The sequence below is a fragment of the Plecotus auritus genome, assembly GCF_963455305.1.
Source record: "Plecotus auritus genome assembly, chromosome: 9".
NCBI lineage: Eukaryota > Metazoa > Chordata > Mammalia > Chiroptera > Vespertilionidae > Plecotus > Plecotus auritus.
The window spans coordinates 135662735-135685385 of NC_137783.1; the positions used below are offsets into that span (position 1 = coordinate 135662735).

Consider the following 22651-nt stretch of genomic DNA (forward strand, 5'->3'; position numbering starts at 1 on the left):
ACTAGGAGGTCCCACCTCGGCCAGTATTTCTGGGACATAGAGTGCTTCTCCAGGGACTGGCAGTCATCATCACATTACACTTCTGCTCTAAGTTCTTGAATCCTTATTTGAGGCCTTTGCAGTTTATTACCAAGGAGAAAATTAAGGTGAAAAGAACTAACAATTACTAAATGTTTATTATCCTGGCAATTCTTACAACAACCCTAAGGAAGTTTTACTGCAAATGAGAAAACTGGTTCTAAGTGAAGAAATTACCAAGGTCTCAGTTAATAGCAAGTTTTGAATTTAATCCCAGATCTATGCCATTTCACAGTCTGTGTTCTCTTTATACTGCATGCTGTCAAGTCCAAAAAATTCAGTCCAGTATGAGGGGTGGTCCAGCCCTTCTCCCCTACAACCCTTGAGAGCATTTTCCTCAACATCACAGGAAAGGAGGGGTTGGGGGGGGGGATTCATTTATCTTCAGGTTAAAGGATCATCAACATGTCTACATAAAAGATATAAGTAGGGGAATGAAAATAAATGGAAGGAAAAAAAAAGCATAGTTGGGGAAGAGAATGAAGGAATTAGGCAAGTTATTAAGTACACTGCTTCACAAAACTCAGAGACTTAAGGAAAGATTCTTCTCCATGCCATATATCAGACCAGAATCTGTAAACCATTAACTGACTTTGATAGAGTCAAGAAGGTCTTAGGAGTCCAGACCAACACAACAACTTTCCAGGTTTGCCATTTAATATTTTCAAATACATTACACTTGCTCTCATTAAAAAAAGACCATCATGGAACTCCCAAAGTGAAGGGGACAGGGCACATAAAATGAGCCTTGCTACTCCCGCTAAGACTAGATTTTCTGGAAATAACTGATTTTACTCTTAACAAGCCACAGGTCCTATGAGTCCACGGCAAGACTCCAGTATTCAAGTAATGACAATGGTTAAATATTCAGTCTCTTGTGTAAGAATTCCAAACCAAAAATAGTTAAATTGAATCAAGTACCCAGAAGGACCAAACAGTTAGACAATGGCAACCAAGTAGTAGGGCAAAAAATAAAAAAATCACTTGCCAGGAGCACAGTCCCTATAATGATTTGTTCTACTAAAAACTGGCCGTAGAAATATAATTAGGAATTACGTTTCTTAGCAATTAAGAACAGACTTTGGAATCAAATTGACTAGGTTAAAATCCCAGCTCCATTGCTTCTTAGTTATATGACTTTGGGCAAAGTACCACAATTTCTAAACTTCAGGGGTTTTTTTTTGTGATATGGGAGAAATAAAATACATAGGGTGATTATGAGGATTAAATGAGACAATCCATATAAAGTACTAAGAGAAATGTCTTGACACACAGAAAGCTATTAATACAAATAATAGTAGAAATAGCAACACAAGGGACTTTGGCGGTATTGGTAGGGCCTTTGAATAAAAGACATGTCTCCACATGCTCCCCTCTCCCATCTACAGTAGTCCTGTAGACTACAGGAATTCTTTACACTCTCAAAGGGAAAAACAAAATCAAACTCCAGACTAGGGGTCAAAAAACCTGGGTTCAAGTCCTGATTCTGCCAAAAACTAGCTGTGTGAACACAGAGAAGTTATAACCCCTGTAAGCTTCTATTTCTATTACTTTTTCAGAGTTTAGCTTTAATGGGCTAATATATGTAAAATTTTAGGCTGGGTGACTCTGAACCTCTCTGTACCTCCATGCAATTCAGGTAAGTATATCCAAAGATATGATCAGACTTAGGCAAGCAAACCTCTGAGGAAAGAGGAGAAAATTATGTGTCCTAAGAATTCTAAACCCTACAAAATAGTCTTTGAGTCCTTAAGAAATTTTATCTTCTATCGCCAGCCCCAAAATCAGCTTTCCTCCTTTCTTCCTATTTATTCATTCTGAAATCAAAACCAATGTCACAAAGTTATGCTCTCCCTGTAAAAGCAATGATAAGCAAAACTCCTCTTCTGTCATCCTAGGGATTTTAAATTGCTTTTTTAAAGCACACTGAGCCCCCTCCCACTGAAGAATACTGACCAATAAAATACAGCACCTGGCCCTCACTGGCTTGGCTCAGTGGAAAGAGTGTCGGCCTGAGGACTGAAGGGTCCTAGGTTCGATTCCAGTCAAGGGCATATGCCCAGGTTGCAGGAGGCAGGAGGCAACCGATTGATGATTCTCTCTCATCATTGATCTCTCTCATCATTGATGTTTCTATCTCTCTCTCCCTTCCCCTTCCTCTGAAATCAATAAAAATATTTTTAAATATATATATAAATATATACTTATATATAGTACCTGTAATACTACAGAACTGCATTATATACATTCAAGCCAAGAAAGGTAGGTAGGTCTATTAGATACCTAACAAGTATTAATTTCCCTTAACTGGCATTTGTCCCAAAATTCAAAGCAATTATTCTTTTTTTTTTTTTAAATATATTTTTATTGATTTTTTACAGAGAGGAAGGAAGAGGGATAGAGAGCTAGAAACATCGATGAGAGAGAAACATCGATCAGCTGCCTCCTGCACACCCCCCACCGGGGATGTGCCCGCAACCAAGGCACGTGCCCTTGACCGGAATCGAACCCGGGACCCTTCAGTCCGCAGGCCGACGCTCTATCCACTGAGCCAAACCAGTTTCGGCCAAAGCAATTATTCTTGTTCAACCGCAAGAGAAAATTGCCATTTTACTTTTAAAATAATATATTTTGTCAATAATTTTTCCATAGTTTCTTATCACAAGGAATGCTTGTACCACAGTCCAAAGCCTAAGTAACCCCCACCACCACCATTTGATGTTCCAGAAGCTCAGTCAGACAATTCTAGTATTTCAGTCTCACTCCTGCACTAACCCTAAAAACCTGGCATGATTTGCATTAAGGCTAAAGAGAACTCTGCTTACTTCACAATCTCATTTCAACTGAGCACTTCTCATAGTTACTAAACTGATATTCTGGAAATGGCCTTGTTTAGGTGCTAGCAATTTCTGAACTTCCCTGTGGATTTTTTATGCTAGGCTCTCCTTCTCCCCTTAAGAGCATCCAAAAGGTTGACTGAAGGAGTTTCACTCTGATAAAGATTCACTGTGTCTACCATGAATCTCTTTGGTGACTTAAGGAAGTCTTTCAAAAAATGATACATTCTATCTACTTGGGATATCAAAAAAAAAGAAGAAAAATAAATATACAAGTTTTTAAAATACTCCTTGTTAAAAGGAGGTTGAGCTGGCCCAAAGTTACCTGTCAGGATTTAAAGTTTTACTGCGACTTAAAATTTTTTTAAAAATCACCTCTACCATCTTAACTCCAAATTTGGAAACCAGATGGAACATTCTTCTTGCTCTCTTCCCCTCTCAAGTATTCTGGAAACCCCGCCCCGCCCCCCCAAACCATAACATACTAAAATGGCTAATGACGGACTGACTAGCTTTGAAGCAAAGGAAGGGTGTGGCTCTCAGCTAGTGAGGGGGCCCAGGACTGAAAGGGTATGGAAAGAAACTAAACCTGCTTCTCTCTAGCATGTATGACACACACACAGGACTGGTCTAACAAGTCCTTCTGATCTCTCAGGCCAGGCCTCCTCCTTCTCCTCCCCCATCATCCACATGCCTCTCCAAGGCCCTCCACTGGGACAGATAACCCAGAATTTTCTCTCAATCCTGAGGGTCTGAGGCACACTAAGTTACTTACCTGAATCCCTGTTGCAACTTTGCCAAAAGGGCCTCACTTAGCCTTATAAGGAGAAAGCAGAGCTTTAGGGAGAGGCCGATAAGAAAACAAAGATAAAAGGGAGGGGCAAAAACCACGGGAGGTGTCAGACTGGAGGAAGGGGAGAGGCCAATTGCCTTTCTCCTCCTACAAGAGGGAGAAAAAGAGAGGGAGGTCAGGTACACAATGGGCACTGAGAAAAAGTCTAATCAAAATGGAAAGGTATTTATTTAACTCTTGTGTCATAAAAGAAAAATTCTAAAATTATCTAGGACACCTCGTACCCTACCGTAGGGGAGAAAAAAATTTTTCATGGAAAAAAAACTTAACCTTAGGGTTTACTAGAAATCACCCACCCAACTGAGCTCCACATTCCTTTTTGAAAGAGGCAGCTTCTCACCAACCACCACCCTCAACCCCTCCTTACTTTCTATCTATGGCATTCCCACTCCCACTATCTCTTTGCCCATCATTTGAAGATCACTTGGAAAAGTTGAGGATGTAACTGAGTCGTATTTTCATGGTCCTGCTTCCTCAGAGCCCTTTGAAGAGAGCAACAACCCCTTCCATCAGGTTTAGTATACAGTTCCCTCTGAGGCAAGCAACAAAGAGAAAGGAGGTGTGAGTCTATAAGGAAATCAGAGGAAGTGTGAAGGTACTACTATTTCATCTATAGGACAGAGAGCTGAAGAAAATGTTTCTCCCTATCTTAAAAAAAAAAAAAATGACTTTACAGGGGAAGAAAAGTTGTGAGTTGTTAATTATTAATCTCCCCCTATAAGTTATCACATAATCTTTTCAACAACTTCTGAGGTAATATTGGCCCCTTTATTTTTCTTTTTTTATTGATTTTCTATTTTTTAGAGAGGAAGGGAGGGAAAGATGGAGGGTCAGGTCAGAGAGAGAGAAACATCAATGTGAGAAACAAAAATCAGTAAGCAAAAGGACCTGGGACTGAAGCTAGCTTTTTTTCTTTTCTTTTCTTTTTTTTTTTTGTCGGTTTTTGGTGTTTTTTTAAATCCCCACCTGAGGATTTTTTTTTTTTTTTGGTCGGTTTTTGGTGTTTTTTTAAATCTCCACCCGAGGATATTTTTCCATTGATTTTGAGAAAGAGAAGAGGAGAAGGGAGGCGGGGAGAGACACATCATTGGCTGCCTTTGGCACGTGCCCCAAACCCAGCCAGGGATCAAACCTGCAACCAACCAAGTACTGCATGCCCTTGACCAAGAATCGAACCCAAGACCTTTGGGTCCTCGGACCGATGCTCTAACTACTGAGCCAATCCAGCCAGGGCACTGGTCCCTTTTTAAACTATATGTCAGAAGCATTCAGAATCCTGCCCAAAGCCATATACCAGTAAGTGCTGGAAAAGCATCTGTTCTACTCCAAGTCCATGTTTCTTCTCCTGGACAGAGTGAAAGGAGCATGAAGTTTCCATGCTTCTTGTGGTTAAAAGTTATTCTAACTCCAGTAGAGTTGAAATGACCGAGGTGAGAGAGGATGGGGTGGAAGCAGCTAGACCTCTGGTCTTACCTTCACTTTATTTTTTATTTTTTATTTTTTTTAAATAAATTGCTTTCACTTTTTTTTTAATATATTTTATTGATATTTCACAGAGAGGAAGGGAGAGGGATAGAGAGCTAGAAACATCGATGAGAGAGAAACATCGATCAGCTGCCTCCTACACACTCCCTACTGGGGATGTGCCCGCAACCAAGGTACATGCCCTTGACTGGAATCGAACCCGGGACCCTTCAGTCCGCAGGCTGACGCTCTATCCACTGAGCCAAACCGGTTTCGGCTTACCTTCACTTTAAAGAGCAAGACCTTTCTCAATTTTGTAGAAGAATAGCTTGCAATCTACCTCAGATTTCCTATGTTATAAGGAACAAGAACTCAGGAGGGATGGTGCGGGGAGAAAAGTAGTACTACTTTGTACAGTACAAAATTTGTACAAAGTCACTTAGCTTTCCACTGGAAAGCCTGTTCTAGACATCTGGCTATATGCCATCTTTTCTAATAGCCCCCATATCAAGAAAGAAACTCTAATCACAAATATCCCTACTCTCATATTTAATGTGACATCTTACTAAACCAAACGCAGAGATCAATGTTGGGGTGGAAAACAGAAGGAACTAGAAACAGGGAAGACTGTGCTAGCCAGCAACAGAACAGAGGGGAGGGATTGTTCTAGCGGTATGTTAGCAATCTGCCTCTAGGGCAGCTGTCCTTCCCAGCAATCAAAGACTGGTTTGTGTGTATGTGCTCTGGGGCTAGCCAGCTTGGCAAGAAGTTTAAGGACTCAGCCACCCAATCCACAGTGAGAAGAGATGCCCATTTCACAGCGGGAATGGAGGGCAGGGAAAAGACAAAACAAGGCAAAAAAGGAAGGAGGAGGGGAACAGAGAAGTGCTACGGGTGCTATTTCAGTCTAGATCAGCGGTCGTGAACCGGTGGTCCGTGAGGTCCAAAAGGTTGGTGACGGCTGGTTTAAGGAAACCTTTGGAACAGCGGTCGCCAACTGGTGGTCCGAAAGGTTGGCGACCACTGGTCTAGATAGAGGGGGGAGAAGGAGAGGCCCAGAAAACTACCAATCATTCCCTAGTTATGTGCAAACAAACTTGCCAATACCTCTCAATACTGAAATCAAAGAATGGGTAGGTTTCTCCAGTTCTGGATGTAGTAGGGTGCCAATTGAAAGGACGAGATCTAAAATGTAGGGCCCCAGCAATGCCTTTCAGACCCACCAAAATATCTGCAATATGTAGTTTAAAAATTACATAGACATCTATCTCCTTCTAGAATTTCTTTCTTAATTAAATCTTAGAGATCTATAAATAATCGTAGCACACACAAAAACACAGTGAGATCCCCAATGCTAAGAGATGGAGCACATTTCTGTAACTCAAGAGCTAAGATGCAAAGGGCCACAGTCAGAATTGACATCCCTAGTCCCTCGGAGTAGCTAGATGCTCCAAGACCTATTAGACACACAAAGGCAGCTCTCTTCTCAATAGAGGCTTGCAGCAGAGCTCCTCTCCAAGGACAAAGAGATTTCACAGGAGAACCACAAAGACATCGCCCCTCTCCGTTTCCCCACTCCCAGCTTTCTCACTTCCTGTCACAGTAGCACCAGACCACAGTCTCCCAGAAACAAACAAATACAAAAGTGCTGGATTCTGGGCTGCAGGCCAACCGCATTCCAGGGCATCCTGTCTACCAATCACCAGCCAGAGCTCCCACTTTGCCCTGCTCAGTTCCTTATCATGTTCAGGGAAAACAACCCTCCTCCCTGCCCCAAGCCAATGCTGCACAGGACAAAGCTCAGGCCTTTAAAAATCAGCAGAAAGATGTTGTGTGTGGATCTAGGGTTGGAGTGGGTAAGGGGATTTTTAAGATTCCTACTTGGCAAGTTTCTTCACTTTGGAGACACTGCACTGGGGATTTTAAAACTACTGCTGCTATTATACTCAGCTCAGCTACATGTAATACATCCCAAAGAAAGCTTCATCATGTCAATCTGATCTCCAACCTGGATTCAGTCAATGGAATATTCCCACCTGGAGAACTACTCTAGGACACATCCTCTGTCACCTTCTCCATCACCCATTTCCACTGTCCTCAAAGTCTTTCAAACACTTTTCCCCCACAAGCATAAAGCTGAGCCCTAAGAGGCCCCACAGAGAACAAACAAAGGCAGCAGACTCCACCCTACAAAGAGGCAGGATATAGGCACCAGCAGGTGCTAGGAGCAAAGTTCCCTACTCCCCTAGGGAATGAGAGGAGGACCCCTAAGAATTACACAGTAGCCCTGGCAACAAAGAGGTCAAGACAAAACCTCAGCTTTTTTTGCTCACCACTCCCCGCCTCTGGGTCAGGGGCTGTAGATTTGGAACCTTGTCAGAAAAGAAAGCCTCCCTTCCTAATAAGGGTTCTCAGCTGCTTCCAAGACTGGGAGAAATGATACATTTTTCCATTATCTTGTACAAGCCCAATGGACCTTAGCCCTTAACCCCAGAAGCAAAGATGCAGACAAAGTCAAGCTCTGTTAGCCAGAGTTTCTTGAAATCCAAAGTAAAGCCCTCTGCCCAAAGGGCTCAATTCCCTTTGCAGAAAGCATAGTACAAGGCTCAGCAGAGTTCTCCAACCAGAGGGATATTCCAGGCATAATATACCACCATATTTTCTCCTCCCTTTCTTTCTCCTAATTTCCTTACCATTCTTGGATCTATTAGAAGTACTCTGGGCTAAACTCCGATTTAGATAGTACATGATGCAAAAGGAGCTAAGTCTAAAACAGCACAACTTAGTACTAACCACTTGTGTTCAGTGGTTAGAGCGTGTCCCCCCCTCTTCGCCCACCGAGGGCCAACGGGTCGCAGGTTTGATTCCCGATCAAGGGCACGTATCTTGTACCTCAATTGCAGGCTCTATCCCCAGCCCAGGTCAGGGCTTGTGCTGGAGACAACCAATCAATGTATCTTTCTCACATAGATGTTTCTCTCTCCCCCTTCTCCCTCCCTTCCACTCTCTCTAAAAATCAATGGAAAAATATCCTCGGGTGACGATTTAAATAAATAAAGAAATAAAACAGCACAACTTAGAAGAAATTAGTACATGTCTAAATCTGATATAACTAGGCAGAAAGAGGTAGGGCAGGACTATACACCATAGTCAGCCATTCTAGGGCTAGAGAGAAAAGAGAATATTTCGCAACACTGTTTTAGAACAGAATTTCAAAAGTAGGGCCTAGCCACTGCAAATTTTATCAATGAAGCACACAAAAACAATAGTTTAAGATCTCTTACCTAGCATTGAATCAGACTAACTCCCTTTTTCTCTCAAGAACAACTGAAAAATTAATTACAATTGTTAGTATTCTTATCAGATTCTCCCTCATTCATAGCCCAGGCCAAATAAATCAGTCAGTTAAGTACTATAGTGGGAGGTGGATACACAAAAGCAAACAAAAATAATAGAGTCTAGTAGGAGAGCTTTCTGAGATACTTAAAAGGAGAGAGAGAGAGAGAGAGAGAAGTAAAAGACACACCCCAGAGACACAGAACAAGGACACACCTAGAGCAATGCTGCTACTCCAAAAGGATGCTTGACAGGTTCTCTGCCTCGAATGGAGGTGAAACAGAAAAGGAGTGCTGACTCCGAAATATAGTCACCCAGGGTGTGAGGGAGGAAAGAGACTAGTATAGCCAACTCATTACAATTCAGCAGGACTTCACCAGAGGTTCTGGTTCTAATTCTATCTCTAGCTGTTTGCAGACATATTTGGAAAACCCACCAAAGGAGTAATGAATGGGTAAGAAGAAAGTCAATGGAGGGGCCCAACGACTTAAGATGAATACTCAATGGTTGGAAAAGCATGAATCTGTTTTGCTAACTTTCCACATTCCCCTTTCGCACCAAATCAGGCCCAACGCTGAAAGCACTGGACAGAGAGGAGGCAGAGAAAAGAATGCGATTGGGGAAGGTTTAGCTACATTCCAACTAGCCAGCATCCTGCACAGAATTGAGAGAATCCGATTCCACTGTGTGAAAAATACTGGGACTCCGCTAAAACACATCCAGTCCCTCTGCCACCCACCATCCCCCACATCCCCACTCTGAAAAGAAACATAATTGAGATAGCTTGATGAAGGCACCAGCTGTTTCCACCACTCTCCCTCCCCCCCAACTCCAGAGACCACAGTTCAAACTCACATCAAACACTTAATACAATTGACAGGCCAGTAGGAAGGAGAAGCCTGGACCAAAATAGCAGGAAGAGTGCCAACTGGCCCCACTAAGAAGGAATGCTTTCTTGGCTCAATGTAAAAATAAGAAACCTTTGTCATCCCCTCCCCTCTGCCTAATTATGTTCTCCTTTCCATAACATATCCCTCAGTATCAAACGGATTTCAGTTTTTTTTTCTCTACAACTGCTTGATCTATTTTCAAATGTCAGAAAACACAGGGGCAATATAAGGTTGAATGTAAAATAATACCTAGGAGATTGGAAGGCTTCCTGGACTGCAACAGCCAACCCTAGTACGGGGCTCCCACATAAGGACAAGGAGATAGGAGCCCACACAGCACTCTTTTCTGTGTTTCAAGTAAGGAAAGAATGGAGAGAACATCATGTTTCCACACTTGAACATTAATGGTAACCCAATTTCTCAAGGCATGGGTAGCCAGTTAAAAGTATTAACTTGATCAGCCCCTCCCCACCCACATTCTAAGTTGACCAGAGTTAGCCAAGGAGGAAGGGAAGGAAGCCAGAACTTCCTTTACAGACAGGAAGTGACATTGGCCCTTCCTGTCGAGTTTTAAACAAATTGTCCAGTTGAGTTTCAATGTTAACATCCTCTCCTGACTTGTTCTACAATTTCAAAATGGAGAGGGGAAATGAAGATTATCTAAAAGTTTCCCTTCCCCTAACAGGCAAGTTCAAGAGTGCTGGCATAACCCCCAAGTCAGGTGGTGACATCTGTAATTCCAAAACAGTATAGGATAGTGTGGTAGAAAATTTGAGATTAGCCACCTGCTCACCATGTCCACTATCATGAACTATTCTTCTCTACTTCTCATAATAATTAAATGACCATTCACCTGAGAAATCACATAGATATGTCGCTTAACTCAAATGTTTAGGTTTTGTGGTCCTCAAACCTGAAAGCATGGATTTAAACATAAGGATACATGGAATAACACAGTCCTAAATCCTATATTCTAGACTCAGAACCTAGAAAGAACTGTCTCCCTTTGGAATTCTGAGTTGCTACTCTGGAGGATATCCTTATTTACATTGCAGGTTGGACAAAAAGATTATTTTTAAAATGTCTTAGTTTAACTTTCCTCCAAGGAACAAAGAACTGTGCCACTTTTTGAAAGATTGGATCGGTTCAATATTCCATCCCAAAAGAAATCCAAAAGTCCTAAATCTAGCATTTAGGATCCTAGAGAACTCTAGCTCTTTGACAATATCTAAATCTATATATATATATATATATAAGCCCAGCAACCAGAATGGCAGAACGACCAGAACAACCGGTGGCTATGACATGCACTAAGGCAGCCAACCAGCCTGACTTGGACCCCGATTGCCGCCTCTCCCCCCACCCCCCGAGCCAGCCCGGCCCCTGATCAGCCCCCAACACCCTGATCAGGGGCGAGGCCGCCCACCAACTGCCCTCGGCCCTTACCACCACCCTGATCGGGGGCAGGCAGGCTGGCCGGCCAACCACCCACAGCCCCTCCCACCAGCCAGCCCGGCCCAATGGGCCCCCACAGGGGCTGGCTGGCCGGACCCCACCCATGCACAAATTCACACACCAGGCCTCTAGTAATAGAAATAACCAAAAGCTCTGGATTCAAGTGTTACCCCTGACACATCCAAGCAAGTCATTTTAACTTCTGGTTTGAGTAGGATTAAGTGAGTGGCAAAACATTTTTAGAAAAACCATAAAGAGAAATATTTCCCACAAGGTAGTATGTGTCACTAAAGATTTAGGAAAGAAAAATGGCATTGAATAAGATACTTTCAAGACAACTAAAAACCTCTACAAATGTAAACATAATACATATCAAGCAGTTATTTTAAAGCAACTTCAAAATTTGGGGGAGCCCAGCCAATGTGGATCAGTGGTTGAGTGTTGACCCATGAACCAAGAAGTCACCAGTTCTATTTTCAATCAGGGGGTCAGGGCACATCCCCGAGTTGTGGACTCAATCCAGGCAGTTGATGTTTCTATCTCTCTTTCCCTCTCCCTTTCGCTCTCTCTCTCTCAAAATCAATAAAAACATATTTGTAAAAATAATTGGGGGAATCTCTGATTGCCTAGAATATTTCCTATGCAAGATGTTACAGTTACCTGACCATAGGAAAAGGAAATGGAAGGGGGGAAAAAGTTTCATGATTGAGGTCATCTCCCAAGGATGATATTAAGTAACAGATGACAACTAGATAGGTATAATTACAGGGAAGAACAGAGGGTAAATAAGGTCAAGCTAAACTCCAAACAAGAGAGAGAGGGAGACAGAGAGACTTCCTTCACTGAGGGACAGACTAGCTAAACCAGAAATCTACAGAGGGAAAGTAAGAATGGATGATTCAAGACACAAGTACTCTGGTAATCAGAAATCCTTTTACTTTCCCATATGGGGTTACCACAGAACATCACTAGTTGATGCTTCTTCCATCTTACCAAAGTCTACCAGGCCAAGTAATTCAGTGTATGCTTTAATAACCTTTACTGCTGAAACATACATATGGAAAGGGGAAAAAGACATACAATTAGTTATCAGGAATGATCATCTCCCCCAATGTGCAAGACAGAAATATGGATATGGTAACCTATAAAATGGTCCCTGAAAGCCATTAAATCCTAATGATTAGGACTTTGGGGAACCTGCAGTTGTTTTTTTTGTGGGGTTTTTTTTGTTTTTTGTTTTTGTTTTTTTGGTCAAATAAGCAAAGGAAAAGAGATAAGTAGGGCAGGCATAATATTTGGTCAAAAGCACAAAAACCAAACCAACAAATGTACTCAAAAGGGAACTGTACCGGATTTAGGTTATTACTTCTGTTCACAGAAAATTAACTATGGAGATAAGAAGGTAGAGAAATATATTTCTCTAGGGAAGAAAATTTTGATCTCACTTCCCAAATACAGACAGGCTTATTCTAAGTCATTGCCCTACTATTATTCTCCTAGACAAGGGTCATCAACCTATGCAAAATCTGCTACTCTGCAAATTATTTGCTGACTACACTCACATGAACTTCTGCAATGGGACAAAGATGGCAGTTAAGTCAAATGTTGCCTAAACTCCTTACAAATACACAAAGGTTAACAGCTATTGTCTACGAGATCTGAAGTGAGAAGACAACTTTCTTTATACTGTACAGTGCATGATGAGGTCCTATATTTTCCTCTCCTTCCCCCTCAACACACTCCTTGGTGCCTCTCTGAATAGGTCTAGTTCTCCCATCTCTCTGGCTGGCTAGTGAAAACCAGCCTCAGGGCCTTTGTACTTTCTACTCTTATCTACATGACTCCACCCTAATTTCATTTAGATATCTCTCAAACATACCTTTAAGTGAGGCCTTCCCTGACCACACTATTAAAAAACCTCATATCCCTCCTTGCACTTATTGACCACCCTACATATCCTACTTTATTTTTTCTCAATAACATAATATGTATTTGTTGCTTATTTATTTATCTGTCTCTTTCAACTATAATACCAGTTCTGTGAGGTCTATTTGGTAAGTATACTTTTTAGTACAGCATACAGTAAATTCTCAAATTTCTTTTGAATGAAGAATATTTTATTTTTTTAATGAAAACAAACAGCTAAATTTAAAAAAAAATCAACTTTGCTTCATTTTTGTTGCTATAACCTTTTTTTCTCATTGTTATCTTAGGCCCATCAATTGGGGTCTCCTTGTAGCTTCACCTGCAGATTTGGCTGACCTTCAGGAAGGTAGACATTCAAATAGCCAACTCTGCCCTGATTTAACAAAGTAGTCAATGGAGAACAGAACAGCAGAGGGGTTATAGAACTCCCATTCCAACAAAGAAACGGTGGAAAGAAATCAGATTGGCACCAACTTCTCCTTTAAAATAGACTACTCTATTTTAAAAGTGTGCTGAATATACACCAGCTATTTTATTTCAATGAGATTTATTTCACTTGCAATGAACTGTAGGTGCTTTGATAAAGGTATTGAAAAGTTGACCTAGTTTCTATAACAATGTCCTATGTCCACAACCATCAGAATATATTTTAGTTTCTTAAAATACAAGCTTCCTAAAACAAAAAACTTTTCACTCCACAAAGAACTCTCAATGTGCTACTGTATTCCAATATAGAACAAAATGGGAAGCACACACAAACCTGACATACTCTGGAAAAAGTAAATTTCATTTGCTCTACTGTCAAATTAACCAAAATGAGTAATTAACTAGCAAATGTGGGTGAGATCTGAAATCAAAAAGATAAAAACTAATCTGAATTACTAAAAGAGATCAATCTTCTTGGATGACAACAGTTAATCCTAATCTAGATCTAATTGAAATAAACCAGAAGCAGTAGCCTAATATTTGTACCTTTAGCACATGAGTACAATTTATTCTATAATAAGAATCAGTCCTGGCTGGTTTGGCTCAGAGGATAGAGTGTCCACCTGCGGATTGAAAGGTCCCAGGTTCGATTCCAGTCAAGGATTCATGACTGGGTTGTGGGCTTGATCCCCAGTAGGGGGCTTGCAGTAGGCAGCTAATCAATCATTCTCTCCTATCACTGATGTTTCCATCTCTCTCTCCCTTTCCCTTCCTCTCTGAAATCAATAAAAATATATTTAAAAAAAAAAAAAAAAAGAATCAGCCCTGACCAGTTTGGCTCAGTGGATAGAGCTTTCGGCCTGCGGACTGAAGGGTCCCAGGTTCGATTCTGGTCAAGGGCATGTACCTTGGTTGCAGGCACATCCTCAGTAGGGGGCGTGCAGGAGGCAGCTGATCAATGTTTCTCTCTCATTGATGTTTCTAACTCTATCCCTCTCCCTTCCTCTCTGTAAAAAAAAAAAATCAATAAAATATATTTTAAAAAATAAATAAAAATATATTTAAAAAAAAAAAAAAAAAAGAATCAACCCTGACCAGTTTGGCTCAGTGGATAGAGCGTTGGCCTACGGGCTGAAAGGTCCCAGGTTCGATTCCAGTCAAGGGCATGTACTTTGGTTGCGGGCACATCCCCAGTATGGGGTGTGCCAGGAGGCAGCTGATTGATGTTTCTAACTCTCTATTCCTCTCTGTAAAAAATCAATAAAATATATATTTTTTTAAAAAGAATCAGAAACTTTTTCCATATTAAGTGTTAGTGAGGCAAAGCAACAACAGCCATAAAGACCAACAACCTAAAGCGAAAATAAGATAGGGCAGGGAAAGGGAGACACCAGAGAACAGGAAAGCAAACAAAAAGGAGAAAACTAGGAAAATCAGTAGTTGGTTAAAAAATGTGGAGAGCTGGGTGGGGGAATCTGACAGAAAGCTATGGAATACCAATCGAAATTAGTTTAAATACTATTCAGAACACTAGTTTTATGGGTTATTTAGTATGAAGGAAAGGAAGGAAAACTGTAGGCTAGAAGAAACCTAGAGGTTTCCAAACATGGCTGCATCTAATACATATATTTCCCACAGGCCACAGTTTGACTATCTTCTATAATAATAAAGGCATAATATGCAAATTGACCGAACAACCAAACAGCAGAACAACCTTCCGGATGACCATGCTATGACACGCACTGGCACCAGGCCAGCCAAGGCGGGTGCCATGCGATTGGTCAGGGGGGCCCTGCCATTGCCCCACGATCACCTCATAGAGGGAGGCCCAGGCCACCATCTGCGGGGCGATCAATGGGCGGGTTCCACAATCGATCGCCCCGAAGAGGGAGGCCCTGGCCACCCTCTGTGCGGCGATCATTCGTGGAGCCCTAGCTGGGTTGGGGGGGTGGGGGACCTTCCTCTGCAGTGCAATGGACTAGGGGTCCCGTGATCGGTCACCCCACAGAGGGAGGCCCAGGCCACCGGCCAGCAACACTGTGGTGGTGTGCAGGGCTGGCCAGTGATCACCCCACAGAGAGGCCCAGGCCAGCCAAGCAATCACACCCCATGCCTGTCACCTGCAGAGGGAGCCGACCAGTGGCAGGAGGGCAGCAGCGCCACACAGATGGCCCTGATCGCCAGCCAGGCCTTAGGGACCCTACCAGAGGGGTCCCGGATTGCAAGAGGGCGCAAGCCGGACTGAGGGACAACCCCCCCCCCCATGCACGAATTTCATGCACAGGGCCTCAAGTTCCATATATAAGAGCAGACCTCTTTCTTAAGAAGCACACTTCTCACTCGGCTGGCATGGCTCAGTGATTGAGCATCAACCTATGAACCTGAAGGTCACGGCACATGCCCGAGTTGTGGGCTCAATCCCTGGTAGGGAGCATGCAGGAGGCAGCCGATCAATGATTCTCTCTCATCATTGATGTTTCTATCTCTCTCTCTCCCTCTCCCTTCCTCTCTGAAATCAATAAAAATATTTTTTTTAAAAAAGCACAATTCTCACAGGAAGCATTGGTGAACTCAAAATTGCTACATGTCTCCGTTTTATTAATGTCCATAAATAAGGATTGAAAATAGAGAATGTTTCTTGAATATAAAAGAGGAAGGTTTATTTCAAGAAAAGGGACAGTAAAAGCCTGCCTTCATTTCTATGTAACTGTTTCCTGTACAACCACTCATAATGGAATGTTATCCTTGAAAATCCTAGTTGAACAAGTGAGACTTCAAGGTAAAGAATCTGGTTCAAAGTCAAGAGTAATAAACCCAAACTAAGCTTTTTCAATTCATTCTCTGCCAAAATTAAAGTTTACCCTAGAATGCTGGAATTCTATCTTTCACAGATACAAAATGATGAGAGGCACTTGTATTGCTTTTCTTTTTTTTTTTTACTAAAGCATCCAAGTCTCTGAAGAAATTACTGCAAAATATTCAAGCTTGCCACCTGCTTTTCTTTCCCCACTCACACCTCACTTTACTTCATTAAAAGTTATCCATCCATCCCCACAGCATCCTTATTTTGGACAACCACACCCACACCATTCCCAAACTTAACTATTACTAAAGATACTTTTTCCCATTAAAAAAAGTTAGCTTATCCATCCAGGAAGCCCATTTATTCTCTAATATAAGCATCTATATCTACCACAAAGTCTCAGGTTTTAAGACCTTAAAGGGCATTTATTCCAACAGACAAATTATGTTTGAGTTCATTTAAAGCATCCATTCTAGTAGCAAGCACTTACAAGGTATTAACATGAGCTGGGAACTGTACTATGAATTTGAAATATATTAAATCATTTAATGGTCACAACAGTCCTGCTATGGTTAATACTGTCCTCATTTTACAGACACAGAGACCAAGGCATAGAGCAATTAAACAATTTACCCAATATTACATGGCTAGTAAGTGGCAGAGCAACATTTGAACCCTGGCAGTCTGGCTCCAGCATCCATGCTCTTACCTACTATGCTATGCTGCCTTGCCTCTCCTTATTTATGGAACTCTCAGATTGGAAAGTTCCTGTTTGGTTAGCATATTGATCAAAAAATAAAGAATAATAAAGCATCTGTGGCAAATGTTAACAATGGTGTCTATGCCCTAACTGGTTTGGCTCAGTGGTATGAGCGTCGGCCTGCGGACTGAAGGGTCCCGGGTTCGATTCCAGTCAGGGTCATGTACCTTGGTTGCGGGCACATCCCCAGTAGGAGGTGTGCAAGAGGCAGCTGATTGTTGTTTCTCTCTCATTGATGTTTCTAGCTTTCTATCCCTCTCTCTTCCTCTCTGTAAAAAATCAGTAAAATATATTTAAAAACAAACAAACAATGGTGTCTAAATGAAAGAAGGGTATATAGGAATTATTGTGCTATTCTTGCAACTTTCCTATAAATTTGAAATGTTTTCAAAATTAAAAGTTAAAAGTTTACTTTTATCATCATATAATGGGACATGTTTTGTGAAAGGAATGCCCAAATTACCTGTTTAAAGGCTGCTTTAAAATAAAGAAAACTCTGAATCCTTATAATATTCCCACTACATGCCTGATCTAAATTGCCCACACTATTCGAGTCAGACTGAAGGACTCACTGGAGAAGTGGCCCTAAAAATGGGGAACACTGTCCCTAAACTGGAGTAGTAAATGTGGGCCATGTTCTCAATGCTTAATATTTAATAATCAACAACATGCAATTCTAAGTAGAATTAGGGAGAAAAAGTACTTCCAAAAATACATTATACAACATAACTAAATACAAATAAATCCATGCCCTTATTTCCCCTAGCTTAGTTCTAACCTGAACAGTTGTTTTCCCCTCCTTACAATCTCCCCGCCAGGCTATCTCAATGCTTTCTATTAGAAACCTTAAAGGCAGCTGCATTGGGCAAAGTAATCCTACTTCAGCTTCTCATGGCATTAAACCCCTTTTGCGAGAGAAGAGAACATGAAATCACCCACTGATTACCTACAATTCATTCCTTTAGGCAAGTTTCTTGTTACTATTATTCTAAACTATACATGAAAATTTGGGTTCTTAAACTCATAAACTTCCCAATACACTCTGTAAACAAAATCTCCTGAAGTTTCCCCCTGACGGGTTTGGCTCAGTGGGTAGAGCGTCGGCCTGCAGACTCAAGGGTCCCAGGTTCGATTCCAGTCAAGGGCATGTACCTTGGTTGCGAGCATATCCCCAGTAGGGGGTGTGCAAGAGGCAGCTGATTGATATTTCTCTCTCATCGATGTTTCTAACTCTCTCTCCCTCTCTGTAAAAAAATCAATAAAATATATATATTTTTTAAAATCTCCTTAAGTTTCATGGTGGAAGCAGTGACCAACAATATGGTGATATCCAAACACAATTTCGTTGAAACACTAATGTTCAAACTATCATCCCAAGCTTTTTATGTTCTTATCAACAAGTATAAAAACCACTCACTTCTGACTTGGCTGAAAGCAATACTCCCCTGATGCTGGCCTAATATGTTTAAGGTAACTAGCTCCTCTCCCCTAGAAGTGGCTACATTAAGGTTTCAATGGTTGAAGTTAACAGCTGTCTACATTATGAAATGAACTGATGAAGACCCTTACTTTTTTTTTTAATGTATATTTTTATAGATTTCAGAGAGGAAGGAAACAGAGAGAGATAGAAAATCAATGATGAGAGAGAATCATTGATCAGCTGCCTTCTGCACGCCCCCTACTGGGGATCAAGCCCATAACCCAGGCATGTGCCCTTGATCAGAACCGAACCCGGGACCCTTCAGTCCACAGGCCAACACCCTATCCACTGAGCAAAACTGGCCAGGGTGACCCTTACTTTTTTATACTATTCTTTGGACTGCTTTCCCAGGAAAGAAACAGAATTAAAGAAATTTTTAAATTTTAAGTCTTCAATATTTCCAGAAACTTTACTTAAAAATGGAATGTGGGAGATGAATCAAAGGTTGAAATTGAAACTACAGACTAGAGTAAAAGTTTCAAAATTACATTTCAATTTTATTAATCTAGGTGGTATTGCTTCCTATCTCAACTTCGTTTCAGCCTTCCCCACAAAGGTCCCTCACTCATTACATCAAGATCCTTATTTAACCAAGGCTTACTGAACATCTCAGTGATAAGATAATACCTACATTCTAGCAGCTCATACTCTAGAAGGAAAGACAAAAGTAAATAGATAATTTTAATACCGTGTGATAACATTTGAACTACCCGCTATAAGCCTCTGCCCTGCAAATTGGTAGTATCATTCCAAACCATATGCCTGAAAATTTTCTGGAAGACATTTCACTGATAATCAATGAACTTTGAGGCATTTCCAGTAAATTTTAAAATGGACAGCAATGGTATGCATATGGAAAGATCCCTGTTCTAAAGATTGAAATAATATCCATGATAGCATACCCAGCTCTCCATTGCTTTATGGACAGTGGATTTTTTACATATGTTATTCCAATAGGGAGGAGGTTAGAAATAAATCTAAGTGAGGACTGACCCTCTGCAAAATGAAACACCCTTTCCTTTAGCAAAGGCTGATTTTAGTTCTGGATCTTTTTTCTATTCTCTCTGAAGAATGGCAGTGCATTAGTGGTTAAGTCTGTGGACTTGGTAGGTAGTCAGGCCAGGGTTTAATCCTGGTCTTGGCCACTAACAGGCAGTAAAATTTCCAGCAAACCTCAGCTTCTCTGAGGCTCAAATTCTTTAAGAAAACAAAAACATTTGTTGTGGGAAATCAAGTAAGTAGTTTATGCAAAATGCTTAGCACCACGAGAAAAAAACAAGAGAGGGAGAGGGACTGCCATTTAATAACGGGGGCCATCAGATACAAAAATAGAAAGCAATAAATTATATAGAGCTAATAATTTTTATTCCAATTGAATAGTGATCTATGCTTAATTTATTTGCACCCATCCCTACAGAGCAACTACCTCATAAACTTAAGGATAAATTGCAATTACTGGGAGCTTTTTATTTTTTTTTTTTAGATTTCCAATAGTCCCAATTCTTATAATAGCTGAAAGAACATGTTCTAGCCCCCCTGACTCTCCATAATTGGAACCCTAAGAAAGGCACTACAACTCTAACCACCTACAAGAGACCCTCACCTGGAACACAGATTATACCTTAGTCATATAACAAAGAAACCAACAGTACATGGGAGTCAAACAAGGAAAGAAAAATCTGCATAACTCATACTTATTTGTCATTTTTTATCCCAAAACCGAAATGATGAGCAAAACAAAAATTTAAAGATTTACTTATTTGTACCCCTTATTATATTTCCTGAAAGAACTAGTAGAGGTGAGGTAAAAGACAATCTTCCATTTTATCATCCAAAAGGCTTTATAGTACATACCAGTTAAAACAATGCCTCAGTTCGTGGCAATAGTCCTGGACGACAGTTAACTAGGATGCTCACTGCAGTTACACAAAGCCCAGTATTTAAAGCTGGACCCAAATCACCACCATTCAGTCATCCAGAACCTATTTTCAAACTGCCTTTGTACTCCTTCAGATTCCCTCGTCCCTCCCCCTAAAGGTTGAGTAGGAAACCGACACTCTGGCAGCAATATGACCAACCCTTCAAAGATCCACCAAGAAACCTCCCTAGGCTGAAGTCAAAACAGAGAGAACATTTGAAAGATAAATTGGAAAATATCAAATAAGAACTAGAGCCCAACAGATTGTAGACATTGTCTTTTTTCTTTTTAACTGCACTTGCTATAATTATGAGATCCAGACATGAAAAATCTTACTGTAGCCCTTGCAGATTATATTAAAAGGAGGAACAAAGTTGTTTCCTATGAAGCCACAACCTCATAAGGATGAAATCATCTTGCAAAAAATACTCTCAGTTCTAGAAAAGAAATACGAGGAAGTACTATAGTCAAAAAAGAATTGGCGGGGGCGGGGGGGGGGAGCACAAAAATCAGAGGTTATAGACATATCAGTTTAAAGCTAATGAGCAGTTTACATATTAAGGCCCATCTTGTTACAATTAGGACAGCACCTAATCCAGCAATAATTTTCAGACTGATTCCCATTTTCAAAAGGAAAAGGAAGAGAACACTCAGTTTTCAGCTACTGATGAGTTGGCTATATAATTATCTAGAATCAGTATTTTTACAAGAACATATCTGCAAAAACAAACAAATCTTAAAATTAAGTATAAGATTTGAAAGCACAGTCATGGGCCTTTAGCTCTTACAGATTTCTGATTTCACAGCAAACAAAAACTTACCTCCAAAAAAGAACTTTCAGTTTGGTTTAAAATAAGAATTCCCCTTGTGCTTTCTCAAATCCATTCTAAACACTAAAGTTTGTATGTACAGTATAAGTGTTTTCTCTTAGCCTAACCTTATTTAATCCATGGCCCTTTAAGAGAGCATAAAGCTGAAAATATTTTCAGGTGTGTTGCCACTTTACTCAGGTGAACTAAAAAGCATGATTAAGATTTCCTAATCCCTTTCAGCACATAAACCAAATACTATCGTATTTACAGACTGAAAATACAACACCTCCACAAATCTTTGCCATCAAAGGTAGTTTTAGAAGAAAAGGGGATTACAATTCAGTTAACATGGACCCATCTGTTTTCTTTTATAAGGCAAAGCAGGGAGGCAACGTCTAGCAGGAGAATGAGGCTCCCACCCACCACACCTGGAAAGTAAAAGAGGGATCCACCCAGGAATAGCTGGGCTGAAACCGATCTGGGCCGTTCAAACTCTCTGTGGGAGAAAAACACCACCGTTTAAGCTGCAAAGCTCCCAGCAACTTTCCACTTCCACAAATCTAATGATAAAAGGGAAAGAAAAGTTTTGAAACACATGAAGTAGCATATGTATAACCAGCTTCCGACCCAGACAAATTCCTTTCCCAACCCACACGCAAAATGCCAAAAAACAAAACAAAACAAAAAAAAACCCAACCTTTGGTTTGGGCTCTGAAAATACAAGTTTGTAAGCTTAATCCAGAAAAATATATAAAATCAAAGAACACACCAAAATGTAAACTTATGGAGTTGCTCTCACCCCTCTGAATCTATTCATCTCTATTAGAGAGACCTAGAAGTTTGTTTCTGAATCTTGAATATTTTGCCTTTAAAAAATATAATAAAATTCCCCAAAGTAAGTAGGAAGAAAAATTAATAATTGCTTAGAAGTCACCCGTCAGCATAGCAGACTCTCTCGTTTTTAAATTCCCTCTGGTTGCCGTAAGGCAAAAATTCGATTTGGGTTATCCTCCTTTACCCGTCTGAATACACATTTTTTTAAAAGGCACACACCTCAAATGTCTTCTGTAAACCAGTCCTTTAAGAAAGAAACCCAAGGCTTCGTCAATGTGTTGAGAAAGACAAATCCAGCAAGGTAGTTGATTTTTTCGCCACCTCTTCCTCCTTTCAGGATCTTTCCTGGTCTTCTTTCTCTCCCTCTTTTTTTTCCCTCAGATCCAACACCTAAAATGGAAGTTGCACCCAGCCAAAGGCTAGGGAGCCTGGGTGGTGACAAACTGATCTGGCAGCCCTACCCCCTCGCTTTCCTAAGTGATGTCAGTCCCTGAGAACTTCCAATAGGAGCCAGGCATAAATCAGGGAGCAGATTTTATCCAATAGGAAACTTCATTATAGGAAATTAAAAAAAAAAGGAGAGAGAGGAGGAGAGAGACGGGGAAGTTTTATATATATATTTATATTTAAAGTGAAAACCGTATAGTCTCTGAGGAGTTACCGCAGGGCTCTGGGGGCCCAAAGGCTTTATAGAAGGGCATGCCCTCGGTTCTCTTTGAGGGTGGGGCTCTTGCTCCCTCTCCCTTCCTTTCCGGGTGAGGAAAAGAGCTGATTTCATT

The 22651-nt window shown here is 40.9% G+C and overlaps 1 protein-coding gene across 3 annotated transcripts in view; it reads right to left on the reverse strand.

The window, feature by feature from the left end:
• CTNND1 (catenin delta 1) overlaps positions 1-22310 on the reverse strand; it is a 48117-nt gene extending 25807 nt beyond the window's left edge. For 2 of the 3 annotated variants that reach the window (XM_080688182.1, XM_080688181.1), the window contains exon 1: positions 22092-22310. The gene's annotated coding sequence lies outside the window, so the exon portion shown is untranslated. The remainder of the gene's footprint in view (positions 1-22091) is intronic. The other variant, XM_080688183.1, reaches the window with a different exon arrangement.
• Positions 22311-22651: the final 341 nt, after the last annotated feature.